At 39.7% G+C, this 10,987-nt stretch overlaps 1 protein-coding gene across 15 annotated transcripts in view; it reads left to right on the top strand.

The window, feature by feature from the left end:
* CARMIL1 (capping protein regulator and myosin 1 linker 1) overlaps positions 1-10,987 on the top strand; it is a 352,154-nt gene that overhangs the window by 77,111 nt on the left and 264,056 nt on the right. The window lies entirely within an intron of this gene.

Here is a 10,987-nt window from a genome sequence, read left to right as displayed (position 1 = left end):
GCGCTATGAAGGCAGAAGCATCAGCCATTGAGCTGGCCGGGTGCTCAGCACAGGGAGACTTGGAGCAGGCACACAGCCTGTTGGCTAAGTCTAGCGTTTCGGGGGTGTGGGTGTGTGTTTGGAATTTGCGAGGAGTCACTGATGACCCAGCAGGCTTCCGCTCCAGTGCCATACTCATTTTTTCCCCTGATACTGGGATTGCCTTCCCTTCACCGTGTGCCCTACTGTGCATAGTGGGGACCAGGAAGCCACCTAGAGGCTTTTTTTTTTTTTTCTCATTTCTGAAGCCTTGAGTCTGGCTCTTCTCTTAGGGATATTTGGGCCAATTGCCCTGGAGTTTCCCACTGTGTAAATTGAGGGTTTGGCCAAGTCTGACTGAATTGTTTATTCTTCTACAAAAAACAAAAGCACTTTTTTTTAAAGTGAAAAAAAATTTAACTTGCTTTTGCACATGGCATTATTGACCTAAATTAACTTGGGCATGTTACAAGAGTAAAAGGGAGAACTTCTTACTGCAGTTAGGCAGGGCCTGTCACGTTGCAGGTGTCAGTGTCTAAATGGGGCCCCCAGATAAGCCATCATTCAGCCTCCTGAGGGGTGGGGGCAGGAGCCCACAATACAGTCATTGTTCACTGTCTTCCCACTTAGTTATTTTAAAAACTGCACAGCATTTAAAATCCTGTTACTAGAACATTGGATTAGGAATAGGAGTACTCAAGCTTTCCCTCCTTCCCTCAATGTTAAAAGGAATTCAGGAAAGGCACTATTTCCTGTGTATATAAGTGGGGGAGGGAAAGACGAGGGGAAGAGACAGACTGACTTTCTTTGAAATAAGAGTAATACCGTGAGCTCCTTGTAGGAAAACGTTCACAGAGCATTATTAGGGGGTTTCACATGCTTGGCAGGCAGATTTAGAATTTTTTTAATGACTCGATCTCCAATTTGTTTAGTCAGTGGGGGCCCTGAGTTCTGGAAGCTCATTGGGTTCTCTGCTAAACCATGGACACTGTTGTGTCAAATTCAGCTCAATTACCATTAAATACTTTTTTCACCAAAACACTTAATTTTTCCTTTGTCATATATTCTGGGCCAGCGAGAGGAGTCTGAGCTAGCCAAGACATAAGCTGCTCCAATTATTGTAGCCAAGAGGAGGAATTTGGACCTGCAGTGCAGGACCAGTGAGAAAGAGAGTGGAGGAACAGAGTGACATCTGTCACTGACATCTTTGTTCATATGATTAGACCTAACCTTGTTGATGTAAGGAATGGATATGCCTGTAGCCATATTAATGTGATTTTAGGATTATTAACTGGAATGGAATGTCTATCCCATTGCTCAGTTTTACATGGCAACCTTGAAGCACTGGAATGCTTGGGAAGCAAGGCTCTCTGGTTAAATAGAGGTTTTATCCGAAACCTGTTTTCAGACGTGTTGGAAATGTTCCTAAAATGCATAAGTGTGACTTTGGAGTGCTCAGTGAGTTCACTGTGTTATCCTCTAGTGACTGAGACTTTTTTTTCAGTACCTCAGGAATTCATGAGATTTTTTTTTTCCAGATCTTTACAGAGAAGATGGCTGTAGTTGAGCTAATTTTGAAGTGTGTATTCCTCAAATTTTTGTGTATTTGTTAAACAATCCCTAATTTTTTCCTATTTATTATTCTGATTAATTTCTTTCTTTTAAAAGTATCCTGATTAATTTCTTTCTTTTAATTTTCCAGTTAGTTTATGCTTCTGTAAGTTGGAATATGGGTTATTTCTATAAATGGAAATGTGTGATTGTGAAGCAGTGTCTTTGGCCTGGACAGGCCAGTGAATGGAGTGAAGCTTGTTTTTGATCATTTCTGCCTCTCGTCTTTTCTCTTCTCCCTCCTTTCCTCCCCAGGATCCATGGTCTTCACATTACTCCTCCTGCCCGCATCAAAGCCTAAACTCAGCAAATTCTTTGACATTTGAAATTCATTTATATGACTTTAAGTCACCTTCATGAAATGACTTAAATTTAACTCGTTACCTCTCCCAGGGAGAATTGCAGTTAGAGCTTTTTCTTATTTTGGTATGGGAGGCTCTACATCCTGCTAAAGGAGTTTCAGGACCTATAGTTTTGATTAGGGATATTTTCAGTCATGAGCTTAATCCCGTGAGTTTATTCCTCCCAGTCAATCATATTACGTTGTAAACTGCTATTTTAGTTGTGAATGGCTGACACAGGAGGAGACCACTGGCATAATGGATAATCTTTGCTCCTAAAAGTTTCTGAGAAACTTCCAGAAAGGAGCACTTTTCTTACTAAATGAGAGATTTAAATAAAAAAAAGCCATTTCTTCTATCCCCTGAATTGTCATCCTGGAATTGTACTTGGCATTGACTCTAATTCAGCAAACGTGTATTGAAGGCCAACTGCATGCAGTCAAAACTACTACATTAGCTGTAGGAAAACCATCCATTTCTCTTTCAAAGGGGTAAAGAAATTGGGGTAGTGAGTAGCTGACAGATGTAGAATGCCTTTTAAAATTCTAGACCTTGGGAGTATTTCTCAGGTATAATACAATGATTTTGTGAACAAGTAAGTTTGAAGAAAGATAGGTTAAGTGAAATTGGATGGGAATTTTCTTTTCTACTGGAGCCAGAAAGGGACAGTTTATGTGACATTTCCCAAATTTACTTGAGCATGATCTTTTATTTTGTTTTATTTTTAATTTTTTTTTCTTTCTTTTTAGCATCTCAGGGGACTGGTGTTCCTTTGGACTGGTGAACACTTTGGAAAATGCTGCTCTAGACCATGAAAGTATTTTGTCCTCTTTTTAGAGGACTCTTTTATATTAGTGTGCATGTGTTTATTATTCAGAGACAGAATAGTCTTTACATATTGTGATCGATGGATTCTTGTCAATAAGTTTCTTCATTGGTTTCAGAAAGAGTGTTTATTAGTGAGGTTTGAAGGGCTGGCTCTAACGACAGTGGTGTGATAAATCTCTGTTGTATGACTGCTCTGTTGTGTGCTCACTCAGGTATGGAATCTAAAGCAGGAAGTAGAACCTGTAGTTCTGGTTTATAGGTCAGAGGATAACTTGCCCAATGTGCCCCTTATGGAGCATTTGTAAAGTGCCGGGCACTTTTTTTTAAGGTAATGAGACTTTCAAAAAACAGTTATTTGAGGTAATTGTAGATTCATATGCAGTTGTAGGAAGTAACACAGAGATCCTGTATACTTTTCACCCAGTTTCCTCCAGTGATAACATGTTGCATAATATTAAAATGTCACAATGAAGAAAGTAACATTGATATAATCTTTAACCTTATTTACATTTCATGGGTTTACATGCACTCATGAGTGTATGTGTTTAGTTCTGTGCAGTTTCATCACATGTGAAAATCCATGTGACCCCACCACCACAGTCACAATACAGAACAGTCCCATTACAAGGATTCCTTCTACATCCCTTCTATAATCATAACCAACTCTCTTTCTTTCTCTCTCCCCAACCCTGACAACCACTAGTCTGTTCTTCATCTCTGTGATTTTGTCATTTCAAGCGTGCTTTATAAATGGAATCATATAGCAGTAACATTTTGAGATAGGCCTTTTTACGTGCTGGCCACTTTAAAGTCACTCTTTCCAATCTTTGCAAAAATCTTACACTGTAGGGATTATGAATTCTCTTCCATAGATGAGGAGGTGAAGCCTCTGAAAAGTGAAGGCATACCCAAGGCCGCTCAGATAGTGACCTAGGCAGGAAGCCCAGTTATGCCTGATTCCCAGCCTTGGCTCCTTTCACTCCAGACTTGACTTTCCTCCGGGCTCTAGAAACTCACATTCTGTTCTTTTATGTATACTGTTGTCTTCTTTTCAAAATAAGGATTTTGAGAAATACGATTCAAAATAAGGTTTCTTATGCTTTTTTCCTTTTCTTTTTCTCAAATTGTAACCTTTAAGAAAGAAGATTAGGTCACATTATTATTTTGGAAGGACAGAGATTGAGTATTTTTTCCCCTCCAGCTCTATTTTGGGCTTATTGCCATTTTCGGAGTTTTCTGTGCTTGATCTCTCACCACTTCGACACCTGAGCAGCCCAACTGATGAGGATGGTTACAGTATAGGGGGTGAAAGTCTTGATCCTTGCACACCATTTCTTGAGTCCATATGTAGGCATCTCTGACTTAAAGCATATCGAAGGCTGTGCTTGGGCTGCTAAACACATAAGTTCCCTGAGCCCTTGGAACTTATCTTTCTGCAAACTAGACACTGTCACTGCACGTAGGGTGGTGGGAAAGCAAAACACATACATGAATCATGGTAGGCACTGTATATTTAAGACAAGACTCCAATACTGGAAAACAATGAAGTCTTTTGAAAGCTCTGTGTGGGATACAGTTTTTAAAAGATTATGAAACAATTAACAAGATGGAGATTTTTGTTTATCATTGAATTCCCCAGGACAGTCTCCTCTTTCAGGATTTTTGAACTAATTGTTCCTTCTGTCTGGAAAATTTTCCTGAGCTCCACCTGGTTTGGCTTGCTCCCTCACTTTCTTCAGGTCTCTGTACAGTCACAATATTGCCTTTTCCCTGTAGTCTTCGCTGATATTTGAAATTGCAACACCCCTACCCCCATCCATTCTCCTTACTTGCATTCTTTTTCTCCGTCACACTTTGATCAGTATCTAACATGCCCTATTAGATACTTATTTATGTGATGGTGGATGGTTTCCTTCCTGCTAGACTATAAGCCTCCTGAAGGTAGGGATTTTTGCCTATTTTGTTCACTGCTGTATTCCCAGCATCTCAGAATAGTGCTTGGTACATCTTAGATCTCATTGGATATTATTCAAATAAGCGAATTTTTCAACAGTAAAGTTTTGTTTGAATTAAATTATAGGACACAAGAGAATTATCATGTCTATACAGGTCAGCTACTAGTAAGATGCTCATTTAAAAATGGTGAGTCAGTTTAGTACAAATGCTGTCTTTTCTTGCCTACGTGGAACATTGTTTCCAATGGAAAATGACTGACTTTGGGGGAGCTCTTTCAGATGTAAAGGAAATTAATCAGCAGATCTGGGTAATTGAACCTTGCGAACTATCCTAGAAGTGTTTATACTTCTGCCAAATTGAAGCATGAGTTCAGTGTTTGTATAACCACCTATATAATTACTCCCATTAGCATTCCAGCATGTATTTGCTGAACGACACTCTTCAATTTTGCAGTAAAAGTATTTTCACATGTTGGCTGCCACTGTGAAAATTGGTTTCTCCCCTATGTTTGGGAAACTGGTGCCACTGTTTTGATTTGGGGGGGGTGGTGGTCTGGTGCTGTGTAATATTTGCTTTCTTGGTAGAAGGAGAATTGTGATGGAAGTAAACTTTTGGTTTCAAATTTTTTGGAGGGGCTATTTTTGTTAGTGCTAGGAATGGAAAAAGAAGTAAATATTGCTCTTGGGGTACTTTAGGTAATATATACTCTGGTTGGAAAAAAAACACCAAAAAACAGTGTTGCTTTTGACAAAGTTGGATAGGGTGAGATGAAGGGTCTGGTCTCCCTGGGACTGTTCTAGTGTTTTGGGGAAGGTTTGGAGGGTAGCTACAGCTCAGGAGCAGGAAAGGGGTGCTGCTATGGCTGGAAAAGACCTCCTAGGGGCACGGGGGGCTAGCACCCACTCTCTCCAGTGCCTGCAGGATGTGGTGTGGTTGTGTGGGCCCTTCCTATCACTTGGTCCTATATGAGTTAAAAATGCCAGGAGAATAAAGCTTGGAGAGGGAAGAAATAAGAGAGATGTTAATACAGCAAGAAAGTAATTCGTATTTTGAGACATGTGAACACTTGGCTTCCAAACAACTCACATTTTCCTTCATTATTTAGAGACACCCTAAAATTACCTTTTGTGTACTATATTCAGGTTTTCTATGTCAGCTGAACATTAGAGGAAATTCTGAGTACAGTTGTGAGGGGATTCAGACAGTTCAGTCCTTTGTATTCCAAAAGCAGCAGATACACTGAAGCTCGTTGGAGTTGACTGGAACACATCCTCTTTGTTGGTAAAGGTATTGCTAAATTAAAATAACTTAATAGGGATCAGGCACCCCTTATTTAATTTCTGAGAATAGTCAGTTAACTGTCCTTTTCTCAAGAGAAATAACCTTAGTTGAGTTACTTAAATCAGACTTTTTCTTGAAGTAATTTCCATTACCCTACCCTAGAAAAAGTAGGTGGCTGCAGAGAGCAGGTAGAGACAGAATTATAAAGCCATTTGGGTTACATTAGCCTAGTACATCACTCTTAGAATTCATCTAACAGACAGCTAACACCTCCTAACCAGTACCAGCTGCATGCAGATACGTGTTTCAAATGGAACCCAAGGTGAGCAATAAATTTAGGGACAAAACAGACATGGCCTGAGAATCTCACAGAATACCAGATGCAAAATGATATGTTACAACCAAGAACATAAGAACTGTCGTATTTTAGACTCTGAATCTACCTATTAAAATGTTTAAATGCTGTGGTCATTACTCTTGAGCCTTCTGCCAACCTTTCAAAAATGGTCGAAATGTTTAGATGTGGAATTAATGAGACTTTTGCACATCTACAACCTTACTTCACAAACATACATCATTGTCCCTTGTCCCAAACACATGTTTTCTGACCAAAATTTTGAATTGGTCAAAATATATTGTATAGAATGGTACAATTATTGGTTTACAGTGAGGAATTACAATTATAATGAAGTAATTCTGTGAGGAGGGTTTTGTTTTTGTCATTTTAGCAAGGAAACTTTCATATGGTTGTATTTGCCAGTTATTTTGGCTGGATTTTAAAACCTTTATGTGATTAGAGTACATGTTCTTTTTCTGCTACAATGGAGGAGGAGTTCAACTACCAAGTTTATCTGAACTTTTGGGAGTCTCTTCTGAGGCTCAAATTACTAAGTCTGGTGTCTATAGAAGGCTGGATTTAAATATCGGGTGGATCTTCTTGGACTCTTCTAGGGAAGTCCCAGACGGGGAACTTACTATAACCTCGTTTTACTCATAGCATGGCCCCATGCCACAGGCACCATTAGAACAAGGCTTAGTTTGAGTCCTAACCCATCGATTGTTCTAGCAGTCTACTGAACTGTTGAATATAACGCTGTATTTTGATTTTTTTTCAAGTTATTTCAGAAATTACCACAGCTACTTCTCAGTTAATCAGATGCTTAAGACTCCTGTTTCCACATTGCATGGCTGCTACATTTTTATGACACCACAGCTGTCTGGGGGTGGCTTCTGCCCCCATCCATCCCTTTCCATCTTCCACCTCTCACTGTTTCCTCATTTGCTGTGCTTCAGGATGGTGAATTCCTGAGTGAACTGCTGACTTCCCACCCTGGCAGGGCTGGGCCTGTTGTTCACAGTAGCTTCTTTCACTAGGAGAACCTTTCTTGGCTACAAACCCTGCCTGGGGTAAAGGGCTCATGCAGTCTCTGTAGCTTCTTCTGTGTATTGGTGTTGACTCTTCCCCTTGACTTGGAAACTTGCAAGAAAACTGAAAGATGCTTTCAGATGAAGCAGCTGTGACCCATTCCCATTTACCCCATTTGGTTTTAAAGCTCAAAATCTTACTTGAAGATAGGAAGTAGCAGTCACAGTTCCCGATTGTGAATGGTACCGCTTACTTTGGGTCACCTTCTTCCTAACGGTGTCTTCAGTCTTGGCCTCTCTCTGTGCGGGTACCGTCGAAAGGGAGCTGTTCCTCCTTGCCACCTCTTTTAAAGCTTCTCAGACTCTCTCTTCAGGGCTCCCCTAGCAAGCTGTGACAGTAAGCATAAAACAGGCACATTAAGAATAAATAAATGCCAAGTTTCTGGCCTTGCCAACCTCATTAGAAAACAGTGATAAAATAAGTATGCATATAATTATATTATACATAAAATAAAACATTTGAAATTAGCTCAGTAGGGGACCTTCTTAATGCTTTTCTAAGTATGGGATTTTCGTTTCTAAGTATGGGATTTTGTTTCACTTTAAGAACTTCTCTATGGGTGTAGGAAAGAGAAGGTGAAGGAGAAGAGAGTGTTCTTTTTGACCATAGCGCCAAGGTTCTGTAAGAGTAGTGTTATTACACATATATTAAAGTGGAACAGATCAACGTTTCCATAATTGTGTTTATTTTTGAAGGTGTGTAGTCTGATGATTTCAGGTAAACAGAAACATGGAAAATAACTGTAAACTGTTTGTGTGGTATTTGTGCTCCTAGGAGTAAGAAACAGGAATATTTTGTATTTTTCACCACCCTAACGGAGTCATATAGTCAGCCACTGTATTTGTGTGGGATGATAGAATTCTCTGAGATCCATCTGCCTCATGGCTCTCCCACTCTATGAGCCATTCTCAGTTAGGAAATGGAAAGACTAAGGGCTGACTGAGAGTTGAACCAGAGTTTTGTGTGTGTTTTCATTCACTAAGCAGGTTTTATTGAGTACCTTCTGGGTGAGATATAGTGTACAGCTTGAAATTAGACAGACCCCAGTCAGAATCCTGCCTCAGCCACTTTCTAGCTGTGTGATCTCCAGAAAATCTTTAATTCTCAGCTTCCTCATTTGTAAAACTGGAAAATGGTGATAATGGGTAACCATAGGATTATTTTGAGCATTATAAAAGATAACGCATACAGAGCATTTAGCATGGGTCCTGACTCTGTAAGTTCAACTTGTTGTTAGCGTATCATTAACTTATGTATTGAAGAAATATATAATGTGTGTTTTGCCTTCTAGAAGCTTGTGGTCCAAGGGGGCCATAGAAATACATATACGTTCAAGAAAAACAGTGGGATAATAGCTTGATGTATTGTGAATGGGAGAGACTGTATGGAGACGTTGGGATTGGGGTCACCATGTTGTACAACCTGAGGGAGCATCATTCACATCATGGTCTTTGTGAATGGGTCTCTCTGAGTGGCATAGATGCACTGGTTAGGCTTTGAGTGGGACAATGAAGGGTGGGTGGAATCTGGATAGGTGGAAGAGGGATAAGGGTGGACTTGGCAGGAATAAACAAGGTTCTTTCAGAGGAAGGTGAGATGTTCCAGCTGGCAGGAGAGCTGTTTGCACTGAGGATGTGTAGGTGGCTGTGTGGTATGAGGTGGGACCAAGGCTTTGCTTCTTTCCAAGTTCTGAAAGCTGGAAGGAGTGGACCTTCTGGTATGATGGGTGCAGGTCAGGGTGAAAGCCTCTGCTCTCTTCATAGTGTCTTCATTGAGTCTCCTTTGTGTGGGGCTGGGATTACTGTGTTTCCAAAGGGTACTTTTCTGTAATAGCCTCTTAGTCTGTCATAACAAACCACAAGGCTCACATGTTTTTTCTGCCATTTTTTTCTTTTACTTTCATGTTACTCAGACCTCATTTTGTTGAATATTGTGTTTACTCAGTACATGTGGAGCGATCAAAATGCTGTGTGGCCTTATTACTACCCCAGTTCAATTTTGTATAGTCCTCAATTTCTTTTTAATATCTTTATGCACTTTTCTCTTTCCTTTTCTTACCTATATGGAATTTATTCCGCTCTTTAAGGGCTCTCAAAGGCTTTAAGTATATCATGGCATAAATTAGGTGGCAAGAAAAATTTTCCTTATTCTTAATCATCATCATCTTCTCTTTTTTTTTTTTTGACTCATGGCTTTGGTAGATTTCAATTTTGAGGATATAAATAAAATCATAATGACCAGAAGTAAATGGGATATTTGATTAACTTGTGTCAGGAGGGGAAAATTATCCCCTGTCCCCTCTTGAGTTGTTCTGGCTAGACTAATAATAGATTTGATATAAGACAGATTAATAAGAGAAAAAACAATTTTATTTTGTTCACACAGAGGAGATCTTAAAATTGATGCTCAGAGAGGGACCAAAAGCAGGTGACTTTTGTATCTTTTTACATAAAGAAACGAGAAATTTGTGGAGATTTGAAAAGACAAAAGAAACTTAGATTTGGGTCTCATTAGTGAGGAATCTGAGCAAAGTTTGGGTAGTAAATTACTGAAAAAAAATAACAAGGTTTGTTTATTCACACTTCTTGGCCTGAATTCCCTGACTCTGATGATAAGGATGTCTCCTTAGCCTCCAGCTGCAGAGAGGGCACCTTTCACATGGGGATGTGTTTTCTGCTTTCAGGGGGACACCGAGTGAGAGGTCAGAGTGTTTTTCTTGCACTGGAAGTTTCTTAAATAATTTGAATTCAAAGTAATCATTTAGGGTGGCCTGCCCTGGGCCCCGACACTTGTAAATAATAACTTTAGCTCCGTATAGCTTCCAAATTATTTTTAAAAAATAATACATTTTAGGGGCGGCTGGATGACTCAATTGATTAGAGCACGAACTCTCAACAACAAGGTTGCTGGTTCAATTCCCGCATGGGATGGTGGGCTGTGCCCCCTGCAACTAAAAGATTGAAAAAACGGCAACTGGACTTGGAGCTGAGCTGCGCCTTCCACAACTAGATTGAAGGACAACAACTTGGAGCTGATGGGCCCTCAAGAAATACACTGCTGCCCAATATTCCACAATGAAAAATAAAAAATAAACCCAAAACATTTTATTGGCTATTGAGTATTACATGATGCCCTAGAGCAGGGGCAAGCAAACTTTTCCAGTGAAGAGCCAGACAGCAAGTATGTATTGGAGACTTGCAGGTCAATACTCTGTCAAGGACACTCAACTCTGCCTTTGTAGTGTGAAAACAGATGTAGATAATATATAAATGAATGGATGTGACTGTTTTGCAATAAAACTTTATTTGCATAAATAGGTAGTGAGCCATAGATGGCCCTCTGAAGCAGTTTGCTAACCCCTGCCCTAAAGGAATGAGTTTTTGTTAGCTTGGGAAGGTAAATGGAAACTTAAAATGAGATGTCACAAAATTTCCAGATAACTCCACCAAAGGCTAAAAACCAATTTTTCTTATATTGTTGGGAATAAAATGCATTTTAATGATGAGTTTGTAAATAAACTCAAAAT

This window comes from Rhinolophus sinicus, chromosome 7 (assembly GCF_057876585.1).
Source record: "Rhinolophus sinicus isolate RSI-liver-muscle chromosome 7, RSI-T2T, whole genome shotgun sequence".
Lineage (NCBI taxonomy): Eukaryota > Metazoa > Chordata > Mammalia > Chiroptera > Rhinolophidae > Rhinolophus > Rhinolophus sinicus.
The sequence above is the reverse complement of the archived record's forward strand: the minus strand, read 5'-3'. Positions and strand labels throughout refer to the sequence as shown.